This window comes from Podarcis gaigeae (genome assembly GCF_964106915.1).
Source record: "Podarcis gaigeae genome assembly, chromosome: 1".
NCBI classification, from domain to species: Eukaryota; Metazoa; Chordata; class Lepidosauria; order Squamata; family Lacertidae; genus Podarcis; species Podarcis gaigeae.
In genome coordinates, this window is record NC_139678.1 from 30,064,976 (window position 1) to 30,083,178 (window position 18,203).

Below are 18,203 nucleotides of genomic sequence, written 5' to 3' on the forward strand. Positions count from 1 at the left end.
TTCAGCTGGTGCTGAAAGATGGGCAACAGCAGCACCAGACAAACATTGGTGGGGTAGGTGCTCCACAACCAGGGTGACGTTATTAGGAAGGCCCTCTGACAAGTCATAGATCCTCTGACCTCCTGTGTTGATGGAATGACCAGAGGTGCCTCCACAGCAGATAGCAAAGAACACAAGCTCTTTCAGGTAATGGGTCCCAGGACATTTAGGGCTATAGACATCAAAACTAACACAATGAATTGACAAATAAGATGACCCTCACTTTGGTACTGGGGATCAATGGAAACAAAATGGGCAAGTTGTTCTCAGCTGAGGAGCAAAGGGAAGTAGGGGTGTCAGTGTGCTACTCAGCCACCCAGAATGGCTGGGGTAACCCAGTCAGATGGGGGACATCTAAATAATAAATTATTGTTATTATTACTCCTACTGCTACCACTACTAGAAACAACATTCTGAATGCCACCACAAAACTGTCCCCTGCAAAACAGCATTAGCAAGTTTGCATATTAGCAACGACAAGTTAATTTCACTCAGCAGCTCTTCTGCAGTAAGAGAAAATGTGGATTCAATGTAAAACGTATGGGTTGCTGTTTGATGACAATGCTGCAATGCCAATACTGCAAAAAAACAACGTGCATACATGAGTACTTCCGATGCCACAATAAACTCCTATCTCAAGGCAATAACACTTAAACTGCCTCTAGCCCTTGGTATTGGTTTCAGGATCCATTCTGATGATGTTGTAATTCAGGCTGCTTGCAGCCAGCAGGTTCCCACAATGCTGGTTGTGCAATTAGGTGAGACACCACTGGAAACAAACCAAAAACGTGGGAAGCAAATTAGGAATGCAGAAAGCTGTACCTCGGGAAAAGAGGTGCAACATCACAGGCTGTTTTGCATGTACAATAGCCATTTGTTTGGGCTATGCCACCTGTGCTTCCCTTGCTATATACAATGCCGCAAGGCTCCAGTACAGTACTGTATATGCTACATGCTATATGAATGTGGGTTAAACCATAGAGCCTAGGACTTGCCGATCAGGAGGTTGGCGGTCCGAATCCCCGCGACGGGGTGAGCTCCCGTTGCTCGGTCCCAGCTCCTGCCAACCTAGCAGTTCGAAAGCACATCAAAGTACAAGTAGATAAATAGGTACCGCTCTGGTGGGAAGGTAAACGGCGTTTCCGTGAGCTGCTCTGGTTCGCCAGAAGTGGCTTAGTCATGCTGGACACATGACCCGGAAGCTGTACGCCGGCTCCCTCGGCCAATAAAGTGAGATGAGCGCTGCAACCCCAGAGTCGGCCACGACTGGACCTAGTGGTCAGGGGTCCCTTTACCTTTTATATGCAATATAGGAAGGCTGCAATGTGAGATCAACACATAAGAGGGAGGATAGGGCACTTGCACTGCAGGCAGAAGGTCCCAGGTTCAGTGTCCTGTACTCCAGGTATGGCTGGGAAAGGGTTCTGCCTGAAGCTCTGGAGAGCCACTGCCAGTCAGTAAACAGTTCTGAGCCAGATGGACCCAATAACATGATTCAGTGCAAAGGCAACTTCATATGTAGTGGTTGAGTCCCCTTACTTGACATCTGCATCTGGAAAATTCCCAGTCTGCTCTGGAAGTGACTCCAGATTTCTGTCCCTCATTTTAACACAAAGTAACACACTTCAGGAACTGTGCTGTGGAGCAAAAGCAGGCAGTAGGGTTGAAACTGAATAGATCCTGTCTGGATCAACTGGCAGCTTTTGCAGTGGATTTCCGCATGGGGCGGGCATGGAAACATTACACATCAGGAAAACACAGCAATTTCTGAAGGGGAAACATAAAGGGTTTGAGAATCCTTGGCTTAACTGGATCAAAATAATACAAAAGATGTCTTCTTTACATGTGCACCAGACTCTCAACAATATATCTCACCCTTCCTTTTCATCTTTATCCAAGTCAATTAAGCATCTTATGAAGCAGAAGGCATTGAGTGGATTGGAGCTTGTTCTTGCCTTGCAAGGGAAAATGGAAAGTGGGGATTCCTTTTTTCTCCTCTCAGCTGGGCTGGGCAGCAGCATCCTTTTGTGAGCGCCAATGATGTCATCGGTAGCCTGGCTTCCTCTTTCTGTCTCCCCTCCCTTCCCAAGTCCTTTAAGGTGGGGGAGGGAGAAAAGTCATTAAGCACTACAGTAAAAGCTGATTCAGGCCACTGGGGTTTAGTCCTCTCAGAAAATGCGTTTGGGAGCGATGATGGAGGAGAGATTGCAGAGTCTGCTCACTGCTGACCTGCTGAATTATGACTTTAATGCAGTCACTTTAATAACCCGACCACCAGATGCAATTTATGGCAGAGCAGGCGCCCAGGCGTTTTCCTTTCTCTGATTACTGCCCCATCCCCCAGCCCATTACTTCTCCCTGCTTGCTCTGCTAATGGAAAAATGTTATGTGTCTGTGTGTGATTTTTCTCTCCCTCCCTCCCTCCCAAAGCAAGACTTGATTTCAGGAACTGGTGGGAAATGAGAACCTAATGCACGCAGCCGAACAAAAAATGCCTCCTTCTTCCCTCTTCTTTTCTAAGGCTCCAACCAGGAAATCTGTAATGGAGTCTTATCTTCTTGTTCATTTTGCTTCTGGTGCCTTTAAAATCTCGCCTAAGGAAAGACTGGGGCAAACTAAGCAGTGGCCTAACTGAAGAGGAGTGGCACATGCTAAAAATGAATGGTTTTTGCAACGCACAGCCCAGTGTTTCTGCAATTCCTCAGTGATGTCATGATGACATGATATCAGGACTGGTGAGAGGCATTGCCATGCATAGACAAATCTACTCAAATGTGTTTACAATGGGACATTTACATACTACAGAAATGGGCTGGATAGATACTAAATGTGTTTTGTTTTAAGATTAATGTTTGCTTGCTTGCTTGTTTGTTTGTTTCAAAAAATTGATACACCGCTTGATTGTAAAAACAACAACCCTCAAAGCAGTTTACAAAAAGATAAAACAAGAAAATCGAGAAAAGTTCACATTCTTTAAAACATACAAAAATTAAGTTACTAAAACATACCTCAGCTTTCTAAGTTTCTGGGTAGGCTTGCCTAAACAAGAATGCTATTAGCAGGTGCTGAAAAGAGTACAGTGAAAGTGATCGAGTTATTGCAAATGCAGAATGGGTATGAATGAATCTTTATTTGTGTCAGCCATCGGCCATAGCAAAAAAACAACAATACGATACACAAAGAATAGAAATAAAAAGTCAATTATATAAAATACATTTGAAGGTTTTGAATCAATAGTCAAATAGTGGCTCTTATTCTGATTGCCCCAGCTTAAAAACCTTGCAAGCTTTGCTGTCATTTGTTCTTCTTGATATGCCAAGAGAAAGGACACTGTGGCAGTAGATGGGGAGAATGGGTATTATGTGGTAGCGACAATTCCGCCAATGTTTCAATTGTTGCAACAGCATCCCGGGACTGCCCAGAGTTGTTTAACAATCAATCCATCATCCAAGGGAACTCTGGGAATTCTAATTCTGGGAGGAGAACAGGGGTCTCCTAGCAACTGTCAGCACCCTTAACAAGCTGCAGCTCCCAGAATTCCTTGGGTGAGAGGGGGAAAGCCGTTACTGTTACCATGGTGCCTTAAATGTATGGCCTGAATGTGGCCACAGGCTTAAAAGCAGTAGCACAGTTAAGTATTTTCAGACTCTAGATATAATGGGTTCCCTCTTTCGATCACTTTGCTTACTTTAAAATATGGCCACCCATTTTGCTGCCTGAGGCAATGGACAAGATGGTGCCGCCCTCTGTTCCATTTACAGAAGCTAACTGGCAGTCGAACCTGACTTCAATGCTGGCAATGGGGCACTGGGCTCCGGTGCAGCAGGCTAGCCTAGGGTGTATATGAGAGGTCTGTGGCAGGCATAGCTCTGATCTCCAACAGAGAGGAATGGCTGGGAGGGCTCAGGAGAAATGGGAGGAAGGGGAAGGGGTCTGTCTCTCAAGCATATCCTGCAAGTGCCCCCCCCCCCAAATGGGACATCCCGTTTTCTCACGTGAGAGCACAGCGGACATTTTGGGTGACATTTTGACCTTGCCTCCCAAACAGGTGTTTTTTCAGGGCCACAATCTTGCACGACCCTGAAAAAGTGAATCTTTTGGGCTCCCTGATTACATGGGCAGGAAGATGTGCATCCTGGTTTTTTTGGACTCAAAATGTTGGGTGGTATTCTCTAGGTGATTGCCTTACTCATCTCAATGGTAGACTCAGCCCTGCCTGCTGCATTGTGGACCCACCTGCTCATTCTGCTGAGTAGGGCACTAGGCATGGACTCCAAATTCCTGCCCTGAAAACACCGCTACTTAAAAGAGGCATTCCCCTTTTTGTGTGACAGAGGAGGAGAAACACCTCTAAAATGGCGTCTGCTGAGACTCAAACGTACTGTGTGTCCGTCCCCCCCTTTCTTTAGAAAGCTATTATTTCTGACATGTGGATTTATGCATATTGGACCAATGGACCAAAATTCATCTGATTTAATCAGTCAAGACTTCTCCAATTTGATGACAGCCCTCAGAAAGCTGGAGAAGGTCCCCAGTTTTGTCTTCTGAACTTTGGATCTCTCTTTTCTGTTCCCTTCTCATTTAATGTCAAGGCTCTTCCTCCACAGCTTCCCTCTGCTTCATTAGGTAATTTGTATAACTATATTCTAACCCATTAACCTCCATTTGCTGCCAGAGGGTGGAGGGGGGGAGGCGGAAATCACAAATGTGTCACATTCTGATCAATACATTCAATCTCTTTCTCATACAGAGATGGAAGAAGCTAATAAAGAAAAAGAAAGATTAAGTGCATACTTTTTAAATAACATCCATTGTTCGCTAAAGAAACTTTGACAGAAAAAAAAGCCACAATCCAGGTCTTTGGTGTGTGTGTGTGTGTGTGTGTCTTGGATAAGAACAAATGTGTTACATTTTACTCCTCCCCACCCTGCAAGTGTAGATTGTTCCTTCTTCAACAATGAACAATGGCATCTTTCAAAAAGCTTCCAAAAATGACATTTTCGGAGCAGTCCTTTGCAGCCAGTGTTAAATATTTACTAGTGGGTGAGACATCCCTCCTGTTACAGCAAATACACTTTTCTAATGACCTGGATTGTGAACCTGGGTGGATAAATGTAGCAAATTCCTCTAATAATATCCTGCTTCTCTTGCTGTTCAGAAAACACTTTCCCCCAAGCCTTGAAATTTGCCGTGTTATTGCACAACACTGAGCACAGCTCACCCAGTAAAGAGATGTAGAATACAAGATCAGCTACTGTTTGTTAGAGATAGCTATAAATTATGTTTCGCTTTCTGCAGGAATTTGAGCTGACGTTGAGAATTAATTGACCTTCTTACAACGTATTCTGTATCAAAATAACTATCTTGATCACTATAGTAGTATTTTCTCTCCTCCAGAGAGAGAGAGAGAGAGAGAGAGAGAGAGAGAGAGAGATATGCATTAAGCCAGCTCATCACAGTGGTAGCACTAGCCTTTAAATTTGCTGCGGGGGCGGGGGGGGGGGGCTTGCAGCCCTTGGCATCATTTCATGCAGTGTGGATTTCAGAGATTCGGTTGTCGCAGCAACACCACACATTTGCAGCTCTAGTCTACTGCTTTAATGGCCATGGTTTCCCCAAAAGAATCCTGGGAACTCCAGTTTGTGAAAGGTGCTGACCTCACAGAGCTATAGTTCCCAGCAGTCATATAAGCTACAGCTCTCAGGATTCTCCGTGACGGTTAAAGCAGTATAAGAATGCTTTAAATGCATGTGAGGATGTGACTGAGACCAAGAATCACAGAACTGTAGAGATGGAAAGGGACCTTGAGATAATCTAGTGCAACCCTCTGCAATGCAGGAATGGACAGCTCTCCCATACGGTGATCACTATACAATCTGTTATGTACTGAGTTGAATAGGATCCAAAAGGCAGCAGTCTGATTGGTCCTAGAACAATAGGATTCAGAATGCAGCAGTCGGCAATTGGTCCTAGAACAATAGGGTCCAGAATGCAGCAGTCTGATTGGTCCTAGAACAATGCAGCAGTATGATTGGTCCGCAGGAGCCACCCAATCCAGCTCCAGGTGGAAGTGAATCCGCAACCTGATTGGCCTACAGGAGAATCCCAGAATTAGCCAATCACGTGCGGCCTATTGTGTAAATAATGTATATAAAGCAGATATTTTGGAGGAACTTTAATTCCTCACTACTATGAGCTGAATAAAGAGCATGAAATTTACTCTCGATTCCAAGTATTTCTCACAATCCTACAAGGCTTACTGTATTTATAACTCGCCTTGCCTCTAAGGAGTTCAAGGGGAAGTACATGGTTTCTTCCGCACCTCATTTAAACCCTTCAACAACCCTGTGAGGTAGGTTAGACTGAGATAGAGTGATTGGCCCAAGGTCACCCAGTGAGCTTCATGACTGAGTGGGGCTGGGATTTGAACCCGGGTCTCTCAGGTCCTGAACCGACACTCTAACCACTACACCACACTGGCTATATACACTGTATAGGCTGGCAGAGGACCTGGTAGCCGCTCTGTGGTGGCATCCTTATTATTGTTAATTAAATTTCTATATCGCCCATCCGAGGATCACAAGGCAGTTTACAACATAAAAACACAAAAATACACAGCATAGTAACAAGCACAGGCAGTCAACCTATTTGTATGGGGAGGGTATTCTGCAAACATGACAGATGCCGACATTGTAATCTTTTTGGTACCAAGCCAAAATGAAATTTGTTTCCTTAGGGCTCATCCAGACTTCCTTTTATACTGTGTTTCTAGGCACAGGTCCATGCTTTAAAGCTCTGTGCCTGAGTGGATTTCCCCCCGCGTCCTACATTTTATCACTGAATTGGAGCAAACAGCAATCGGGTTTCCTGCAGATTGCTGTTTGCTCTGATTCAACTCTGAAACACAGTCCTGATCCAACAGCCTCTTCTTCTAGCTAATGGTTGTACTTCTGATTTGTTCATCTGCGGAACAACTCACTATTCTTATTTCCCCACCTCCCCTTTTACAGATTCATGCATCTCATGTTAATGCGATGTCAGAACGAAGATGCTGTATAAACTGATGCAGTGGTATCCAATTCTGCAAGGGTTTCTCTCCCTGAGCCTCCTGCCCCCCCCCAAAACCCCCTCTTGCTTGCAACATAAATGGTTGTGTGTGTGTTTTTAAAAAAGCATACTTCTTACATCAGAGGTGGGGAGCTGGAAGTGTTTTCACTGCGGAATAAACTATGGGCTGTGAAAGCCTGTGATTCAGAAAATTCGCCTGCAATATTCCCCTCAGCTGTTGCCATAGGTAACCAGCCTCTGCAAAACACTATTTACCCTGGAATGCAAGGAGACTTGGAACTCAACAAGGACATTCATTCCAGTTAACCCCTTCCTAGCGGAAAATAAAAACACACCACACGGTGGTTTCAGCAAGAACAAAAGAAACCATTTAAAGTCATCATCTTTTATTGGCCTGGTAGGAGTTCCTGTGTCTTTACCAGTTAGGTGACAGACAGAGATTTAACCAGGTGCCCCCTTTTTCAATTCCTGGGAGAATTTTGTTGAATTCTGCTATGCTGTGCAGGCTCAAGAGCTTTGTCCACAAAAAGATGGCCATCCTACTCTTACTGTCATCATACTGCTCCGAATGTTCCCACAAATCTTTGCTGTAGGGTTGCCAACTGACCACAAAACAGCTGCCCAGCTGGCTCATGAGTTCTTCTACATTACCTTGCTGTGCAGAAAGGAGCAGGTGGACCCTCTCACAGCATGGAGATAAATACAATCACTAATTGTTGCAGATCAATCTATTGTTAGCTGTAAGGGCAGAGTCAAACAGTGGCAACTCTACATTGTTGTACATGCTGTTATAAAAATGAATGTGGTGGAGAAATAGACTCTTGCTGCCATGATCCTCCATCTATAGCCACACTGCCTGCCAATTTGCTACCTTTCCTCTCTTTTTGCTTTTGGCTGTGTGGCCAATACATTGATCTGAGTTGTTTGGGGTTTTTTTCCACTGGCACTGGGAGTGCCAGATGCAGAGAGGTGCTGGTACCCGAAAACTCCAGAGATGGTCCAATAAATGTAGGTGCCAGTGGCTGAAAATCCAAATCAAACCATCTGTGATGCTAAAAACATTTTAAACAGTATTATGATCAACCAATTCTTTTGGCAGTTTGCTGCCCTTTATCAGTACAGTATCTCAAAAACTGCTGCCAGAAGGAAGCTGTCCCACCCTGCCTAATTATAGGGCCGGGCCGGCCAACCTCAGCCCATCAGTTTAAGCTAACTGAGGACAGCCCGTGTAGTGTCAGAATATCAGGCTAGGACCAAAGAGACTAAATTTTAAAAATGATAATATTCTTCACTCGATAATTAAGGCCACAGAGTGACCTTGGGAGAGCCACTATCTCTTAACCTGACCTACCTCACAGGATTGTTGTGAGGAAAATTGCGGCAGTGGAAGAAATCCTATACTTGTTGATCTATGCTGCCCTGATTCCTTGAAGGAAGGACAGAATGAAAATATAATTTATTTTTATTTTTTCATTAAAAAGAAACCTTGAGTAATACTGAACATATTTTTGAAGTGGTGTGATTTTTAACTAGCGACTGTGTTGACATGCTCATATAAGCAGGGTGTACTAGTCCAACCCTCTGCAAAAGTGTACAGGCTGTCTCACTTTCAGCTCCAAACTTTTGGCACCAAATTTATTTTCATCACTTCTAGAAAATGCCATGCAGTTTGGCAGCTGGCATCTTCATGATTACCTTCCTTCTGGAAGGGGAAGACTTTTCCAGAAACATTTTTCAAAGCCAACATCTGCACATGAGGAGGTGCATTTTTGCCCTGTTTACCAGCCCAGGGTCTTTTGCTGCTTTACTTTGCTCGCAGATGCTGGAAACCTTCAAAGAGCTTAGCTTTAATTATTGCTGACTCACCTGGCCAGGTGTGATTCATTAGCCTGAGGCCCATTTCTTTCCTACTGACCTTCCCCATCCCCCCAACCACACCTGCAACCCAAGATTCTTGTCTTCATATGAATGCAATTTTTTTGTAAGTCTGTTATGCTCCCTGCAAAGGTGCATATTTCACCCACCCTGGCTTGGATCTATTTATATATTTCCCAGTGCTTCGTCTATACCAGTCAATTGCACATAAGTGGGGGGAAGCCTGTACTAAAACACATTAAAATCCAGAGCATTTCTAAGCATAAGGGGAGGCTTGTCTAAACAAGAATGTTTTTAGAAGGCATTGAAAATAATACAGGGAAGGTATCTGCTCGATATCAATAGGCAGAGAGTTCCAAAGATGCTGCCACACTAAATGACTGAGTTCTTACCAATGCAGAATGAGTATTATGTGGCGCTTGTATTAGTGCCAATTCCACTGATCAAAGTGGTCGAATGGGCACATATGAGGTAAGGTGATCTCGTAGGTAGACTGGTCCCAAGTTATTAAGGGCTTTGTATACTAATGGCAAAGGGATGCGGGTGGCGCTGTGCTCTAAACCACAGAGCCTAGGACTTGCCAATCAGAAGGTTGGCAGTTCGAATCCCCGTGACGTGGTGAGCTCCCGTTGCTCGGTCCCTGCTCCTGCCAACCTAGCAGTTCAAAAGCACATCAAAGTGCAAGTAGATAAATAGGTACCGCTCCGGCGGGAAGGTAACCGGCGTTTCCGTGCACTGCTCTGGTTCGCCAGAAGCGGCTTCGTCCTGCTGGCCACATGACCCAGAAGCTGTCTGCGGACAAACGCCAGCTCTCTCGGCCATTAAAGTGAGATGAGCGCCACAACCCCAGAGTCGTCCATGACTGGACTTAACTGGCCCAGGAGCAGATCGGCAACTAGATTTCAGATCTCTGAGCGCAGGTGTCATGACAAGGTCTCATTCCTGTCAGGAATCATGCTGCAGCATTCTAATTTTTAATATTCCTTGGAGAGCTTACTGACTTCTTTCACAACCAGTATATTAACACGTATACTAATTTCCTTCATCCAGTGTTAGAGGATACATATTGATAACACACATATCAGCAATATAGGAAAAGAGAATGATTTCCAACCAAATTGTTTACTTCATTCATTCAATTGTGCAAGAGTTCTAGGGTTATCACCTTGGAGGGTTTTTTTATTTTTATTTTTTTTAAAGGCCCAAAGGTGTACAATTTAACAATAAATAGGTTCTGGGCATTCAAAATCCAGCCAGGCCAGCCAGAAACCAGTTGGGGGGAATCCAGTCTGACTGGAAGCCAGGATTGTGCTGTGAGGCTCTGGATGACCAGGAAATGAACCCAAAAGGCAGCCATGGAATTAAGCACCAAGCATGAATGTAATTCCTTGAGCTGAAAGATTGTGATCTGTTCTCCTTCCCTTTGTGTTGTCCTGCCATGCTGCTAAAGAGGTAAAGGGTAGGCATGGGGGAGAAAGGGGATTCAGTTCATATTTAAAGGCAAACCTACCTAATTTCCACCTGCCAAATCAACACGAGAACCGCAAAAACACAGCCATTCTCTGAAGTTCACACTTAGCCAAATGTTTTGATGTGTTTCTCCAGTCAAGCAACATGTACAAAAATGCATATGCTGGGTTGCAGTGTCCATAAAGTGGCATATGTTACTGAAAATAGATTGCACCACGCACAATTGCTTTGCAAAAATGTGCATTTTGGGAAGACTTGCACATTAGCATGTGTAGATTGGCAGAAACTTGAATTGAAATGTTGATGGATTTTCATGAGACTTAAATAAATAAATCAGAACGATATGGAAATGTGAACTATGGATTAGAAAAATGAGTAACTGAAACTGAGAAGCTGACTTCAGTACTACGTGAATCCCAGAGGCAACCTGGAGATGCCTAAGCTTCACTAGGGTGCTTACCCCAAGAGCAGACAACTGCCCCTTTAAATGATCTGCTCTAAGGATGCGCGGGTAGCGCTGTGGTCTAAAGCCACTGAGCCTAGAGCTTGCCAATTGGGAGGTTGGCGGTTCAAATCCCTGCGATGGGGTGAGCTCCCGTTGCTTGGTCCCAGCTCCTGCCAACCTAGCAGTTTGAAAGCACGTCAAAGTGCAAGTAGATAAATAGGTGCCACTCTGGCAGGAAGGTAAATGGCATTTCCATGTGCTGCTTTAGTTTTGCCAGAAGCGGCTTAGTCATGCTGGCCACATGATCTGGAAAAACTGTCTGTGGACAAACGTTGGCTCCCTTGGCCAGTAAAGCAAGGTGAGCACCGCAATCCCAGAGTCGTTCGCGACTGAACTTAACTGTCAGGGGTCCTTTACCTTTACCTTTTTAAGGATGCGGTGCCTACCTAGGACACACACCTGAAATATTTCAGCCCTCAGTAGGAGTTGTTTGTGTGTGAAGATAAGAGCATAAGATCCCTGCTGGATCAGACCAAAGGCCTAGCTAGTCCAGCATCTTGTTTTCCACAGTGGCTAACCAGATGCCTGTGAGAAGCCCACACAAAGGCAGTAGCCCTCTTCTTTTGCCCTTCCTCAGGAACTGGCATGCTGTCTCTGGCCTTAGAAGGAGGGCCAGTCTAATATATTTTGCTCCCTGTGACCACAGACAAGATGGCACTCCATCCATAGTCCACATACAGAAGCCAACTGGGCTGCCAGTCAAATCTTTCTTCAACACTGTTGATGGGATAGGAAGTCTCTTGATTGTATTTGTTTTAAATTGATGTTAACTCTTCAGAAATAAATAAATTGTTGTGTCCTTGGGCCAGTCACAGCCTAACCTCCCTCACAGGATTGTTGTGAGGAACACAGCCAGGTATTCTACATTGAGCTCCTTGGAGGAAAGGCAGGATATAAAATAAAAATAAATAATGACAGGTTACAAATAATCTTCACAACACCATCTTCCACTACACCTGAAGGCAGTAGGCTAGTTTAGCGAGTCCAGGTCAGCTCTGTTCTCAAGGAAAGGGGAATGCCCTGGCCCTTAGGAGGAACAGGCCGGAGGCTGTCACCAGTGCCTCCAGCATCTACCACCTGAGGTGGCTAATTTACTTTGACTAATGGTAGGGCTGGCACTGTTTGGAGAACAGTATGTCAGAAAATGTAGGAACAGGATGGACCTGTTCTTAATTCTTTCGTTAGATGGAACAGATTCCCTCATTTAAATAAGCGAAGTAATCTCATTTATTGAATTAACTTCTATCAACACAGGGGCATGCAGTAGCTGAAGCTCTGCATAACTCTTCATCAAGCTGATTAAGAGTTCAGTGTAAGCTTGTACTGTATATTTCTACTGCAACCACAGATTGGTGCAACAGAAGGATTTATCTTAACCTATTTTACATCTCGTTCTCTGCTACCAGCAGAACATAGACTATTGATTAAACAAGACCTTTCAAAACGAATTTTCCTTTAGGTTAACCTGCATGGAGAATCTCAGGGATATGTTTTATTTAGGGCACATGAAACATCCACTGTTTGCAGGCAGGCACTGTTGTGTATGATAGATGCCTCCCACTCCATACAATTCTTAACGCTGCTGTGAAATTAAGACAAATTCTCTTCCTTGTTTGTTACCCTCTCTAGTGGAAACAGACAGGTATTTATTGGGAGATGGGGAGGAGAGGAATATTTCTTATAGGTTAGCAAGTTAGCGTGCCAGGGAATTTTCCTATGTGGAACACCATCTGGTTCTATGATGGGCAAAAGTGTCATTCCTCATAACCTGGAAGGGATGGTTTGAAAATTCTGTGCCCGCTTAGAACAAATGGAGAGAGAGAGAGAGAGAGAGAGGGAACACATTCTGAAAGATAAGCCTGAGCAGCCTGGGCTTGGGCACAAAAGGGTTACAGGCTGTTCTGCTGCATTCTCTGGAGGCAGGCAAAACCAAGTGTGAGACAGTGAGGTCAGCATTACCTTCCACTGCCTAGGGCCCCTTGCCTGACAATGCCGACATTCCAGCACATTCCAGCCTTCCACAATAAGAGCCTTCATTGCTCGTATTTCCTGACCCCTCTAGATTAAAGCATGTGAAGTTTGAGATATATATATTGCTCGGCACCACAAACATATAATACGTTGCACCAGAAATAGACGGATGGGAAACTGTCTGCAGCTGTTGCTGCATAACACTCATTATCTGTGCCAAGCTCATCAGCAGAGGGAAGCATGTGGGGTGAGGGGAGAGAGGAGGCGGCCGCAGGATGTGCAGCCCAGGAGTCCCGGGATGCACAGCCGATAAGAGAACTGCCATATTGCACGGCACCCGTTTTCCTGATCCTGAAAGCCGCCTGAAAAGCGAAGGGAATGGAGAGATAATAGAGGAAGCGCAAGGTGTAAATACCACCCCTATTAGAGATATTGCATGTTATCTATCTGTTCAAAGAGGTAACCTTTTAGTTCAGCTATGGGACTCACTCACACATGAGAGAGTGATGGCTGTAAGGAGGACTATGCAAGTTCATACAGAAAGCTATCAATGGCTACAAACCACGATAGCTATGCTGTGCCTCCCTGGCGAAAGGCAGTTAATGCTTCTGAGTACCAGTTGATGGAAACATCAGGAAAGGAAGACTCATCTTGTGCTCAGATCCCGCTTGCCTGTTTCCTGCAGGTATTTGGTTGGCCAGTGTGAGAACAGGATGCTGGACTAGATGGGCCATTGGCCCAATCCATCAGGCTCTTCTTTGGTTCTTCGTAATGTCTTTAAATTAAATGTTTTTAAAAAGAATATATCTATGTAAATGGTGCTCTTATAAATTTGGCTCACTTCCTCACTAAAACAGGAGTGGGAAAGTGGATCCAGAGGTGGCCAACCGTTTGTGCACCCACCTATCAATGGATGTCATATGATGTCAGGGGATTTAAATGTCAAGGAAGAACTGGAAGCCCTCTCTAACAGGCTGTGTACACACCACAAAGCACATCTGAAGCACATTCTTTCCCTCAGAGCGTTCTGGACACTGTCGTTTGCCCCTCACAAAGTTACAGTTTCCAGCAACCCTTCACAAACTACAGTGCCCAGAATTCTTTGGCGGGAGAAAATTGGAGGCTCTGAATATGCCTTCAAAGGTATGAGTGGTATACAGTCTCGGATAATTCAAACCATGGTCCCAAAGGGAGAGTCGTCCTTTGCAGTTCAGTTCAGGGCTACAAAGACAATGAATGTTATTACGCCCATATTAAAGACTGAGGTTGGGTGGACTGAAATGTGCAAAACAACAACAACAACCCCGAGGTGGTTATCACCAGCGGAGGCCAAGGCTAGAAAAAGACTCAATATGGAGGTCGGATGGCCAAAATATTGGGAAATGATAGAAAAAACTGGAGACAATTGGAGACTGCTGAGCTTTGAAAAATTAAAGAATAGGGTGCAAGATTGGTTTCACTATGCTCAAATTCAAGAAGTTTTTAAGTCGGACAAAAAAATAGGATTCCAGGTGGAAAAATCTAGAGACAGAACTGTTAGAATCTAAGACCAAGGTACTTTCGAGAATGTATAACTTGCTGCTTAAATGGAATACCCAGGATGAGATAGTTAAATCAGCCATGATAAAATGGGCTCAGGATATTGGGTACAACATTATGTTCGAAGACTGGGAAAGGTTATGGACCACCGGAATGAGATTTACGGCATGTAATGCCTTGAAAGAGAATATTATGAAAATGATATATAGGTGGTACATGACCCCAGTCAAACTTGCAAAAATTTACCATCGGTCTGATAATAAATGTTGGAAATGTAAGGAGGCTGAAGGGACATTTTTTCACCTTTGGTGGACCTGTCCAAAGGTGAAGGTCTTCTGGGAAATGATCTATAATGAATTAAAAAAGGTGTTCAGGTACACCTTTCCCAAGAAACCAGAGGCCTTCCTCCTGGGCATTGTGGACCAAAGGGTGATAAAGAAGGATAAAACATTTTTTATGTATGCATCTACAGCAGCAAGAATACTTATAGCAAAATATTGGAAGACACAAGATCTTCCCACGTTGGAAGAGTGGCAGACGCAGTTGATGGACTATATGGGGCTGAAATGACTGGCAGAATCCGAGATTTGGGTGAAGAGACAACGGAAGAAGATTGGAAAAAATTTAAGGACTATTTGCAAAAACAATATAAGTTGTATGAATGTTAAGAATCTGCATGTTTTGGAATTTAGCTCCTGCAACTAGATTGGGAAAATTGGAAGATAATTTATAATTAAGAAAAAGTCGAAATTTAAGGTTATTATATTTTTTATTTCAAGGTATAAACACTGGATAAAAGGTACTTTAAACTCAGAAGTAAAATATTTTGAAAGATATAAATAAGATACGAAACAAGGTAATAATTTGCTGATATGTTTTATTGTAAAGAACACAGGGGGAGGGAGATGTGGGGAAGTCCAGATAATAATTTAAAAATGTATTTTAGAAGTTGGAGTATTATTCTTTTTTCTTCTTTTTCTTTTGTAAACTGAAAATGCAATAAAAATATTTTGGAAAAAAAAACAAAACAACAACAACAACTTGCTTAAATCTTCCAAGAAAGTTCATTGCAGCACAGGATTTAAACTCGGGTATTTATATTATTATTTAAAAAGTTCAATTTTAGTATGCCCTGCCTTTAGCTGGTATGTATTATGATTTTTCTTCTGTTCACCTGCCTTTGTGGTTTTATAGTAATTTGAAAACTAATAAAAATAAAGTAAACAAAAATCTCTTACCCCCAGGTAATTTTTTGATATGACTGTCATCTCTATCTCTTAGCCAGGATTAGATACAGTCGAGGAGGATAGGTCTATCAGCTACTATAAGCCATGATGGCTAAAAATAGAATAACTATATTCACAGGCAGTAAACCTTTGACATTCACTTCTCCGCGACAAACAACAGAGAAGAGCTCTCTCCATCATGCCCTGCTTATAAGGCTCTGACCGACTGTTGCTGGAACGACTTTTGCTTTACTATATGCACCTCTGTCTGCACCATTCTTATATTCTGAGATTAAGAGAAGGAAACAGACAGAGCTCATCGGTGCGCCCTAGATAGCATTTGTTTGTTTCAAAAGCCTGGGCTTTATAATTCTGGTGAGGTCACACATTGTTTGGGACTGTTGAATCGCAGATATGACATATGTTATAAATAGGCCATCTCTGCACATTGCCTCTTCAAGGTGTAGACTGAAATGTTGATGTTGAGTTTCTTCAGGGAGAAGGTATCAGATGGGTGAAGTTCAGGGAAATTTTTGTTGTAGTCCTCTCATCTCACTCAGGGGCATAAAGGTGAGGACCAATAGGCAGGAGCAATATCCTCTGGGCCCTAGAACTGACTGGATAGGCTTCAGATTTGTGGGGTCTACTTGGGTTTCCCCCCACTAAAAACCATGAGGTATACCAACCAGGGCCAGGTGCAAAACAGTGGCTCAGCAAGACTGACTTATGCTAAACATGAAGGATCAGGCTGTTTCTTGGCTCAGCCCAGGCTCACAAGTCCTTTCACACAAAAGTCCTGCCCTGATTTCTCTCCAAGCATTCCTTTTTCAGCAACCTAATTTAGGAGGGGAAAGCTTATTGGTTGTTGCTCATATTAGACAATTAGGAGCCACAGACCCTTGCCAATCTATTTCAAATCATCCAAATATCTATTGACAGATAATGAACTACCTTCTGCTCACTGTCCAGTAGTGAGGACCAATAGGTCTGGCCAGTTTCTTTGTGCCCTAGAATGACGTCCCAGAATCCTTTAACAGTTGACCTGAAGGAAGGTATTGCCAGAAAGTCAACAGATTAAAGCTTCCTTGAAGGTAGGAATTTTGAAAACCACCTCTACCATAGGAGATGCTTAAAAAAAATAACAACAAATTATGACTTATGGACATACAGTTGGGCTTTCCCCCACAATGTGCTCTTCATACATTCTTCTTTCTCTCTCTCCCCTTCTCTTTTCAGCTTGTGTTGTTGAAGGCTTTGATCTCCTGAATTCCTGTGGGCAGCTCTGGCTTGAGCAGTCTACCCTTCATATGGCCCCTGACCAAAAGATCTCAAAGCTTGGAAAGCAACAGAGAGGGGGAAGGCCAGGCAGAACAAAAATAACCTTCCTGTAAAAACAGCTGTGTCTCCCTCCTGCCCATCCCAAGGCACACAAGGGGCCATGTGAACAAGTTTAGAAGGTAAAACTCTAATTGGGTGCTGGGAGGAGTGAGGCCAAAAGTTTAATGTAGGATAAAAATGCAAACCCCTTAAATCTCTTAGTGTTAGGCTTTAACCTTGCCTTGACTCTGCAGAGATAGCACTAAGGAAGGATGAGCTTGTATTAGAAACAGAATTCTCTCCCTCCCTCCCTCCAGCCCTTCTAAGCTGCCTAGCACCATTACTACAACTTACCAATGTAGAGTCAATCTTCCATATTGATTTCTCAGTCTGTTAAGGGTTGGGCACTCGTTTCCCCCACTACTCCATTAATGTAAGTGTAACTGGAGCACTGGTGTGGCTCTAGAATGATCTGAGCATGCATGTTTACTTTACGGAGGATTTAATGTGGGCACTTGGTTGCAGGTAATTCTGTCTTAAATCAGATTTACAACTGCACTATATCCTATGCTGCTTTTCAGCTGCTGCCACTCAAGGAAAGGCCTGAGCTGGCAATAGCACAGCAGTGGAAGTACCATCCGGTGCCATCTAGCTGCCTCATGCTTGCCAGAGGGATGCCCTTTGTTTCCTCCTTAGTGCAGAAAATCCTGGGTGCTTCAAAGCAACGCAAGTGATCCAGGACCGCTTCATTGGCTATTTAAACACCACACAGACTGTTGCCAACAACAGCCCTATTTTTGTGTCTGGGGAGCCAGCAGAGCAGCCTCTAATTCTGTGCTTGGTTTCTGATAATAAGGAAGAATAAAAATAGAATTTGAGGGTCCTGAGATCCCATCTGTTGCATGAATCATTAATTAAGACCCAGCGTGGTGTAGTGGTTAAAAATGTTAAGAGCAGGATTGGAAAGAGCCAGGTTCAAATCTCCCACAAGTCAGGAAGCTCCTCCTGTGGCACAAGGTTGTTTGGAGGGTAGAAGGCCCGGAGAGGCATGTAAATGGTCCCAAACAGCTTGGAGAAAAGGGCAAGAGAAAAATGCAGTCAACAGTAATAACCAATCAATGTACAAATCCAGCCTCCGTGCTTTTAATAAATTGACACGGCTTCCTAGGAGCTTTTTCTATTTCTATTTTCTA

General features: G+C 43.8%; 1 long non-coding RNA gene across 3 annotated transcripts in view; it reads left to right on the forward strand.

Moving 5' to 3' along the window:
* LOC310844862 overlaps positions 1–18,203 on the forward strand; it is a 97,384-nt gene that overhangs the window by 21,707 nt on the left and 57,474 nt on the right. For all 3 annotated transcript variants that reach the window (XR_014564364.1, XR_014564365.1, XR_014564366.1), the window contains exons 3-4: positions 16,670–16,784; positions 16,930–17,150. This is a non-coding gene — a long non-coding RNA (uncharacterized lncRNA). The remainder of the gene's footprint in view (positions 1–16,669; positions 16,785–16,929; positions 17,151–18,203) is intronic.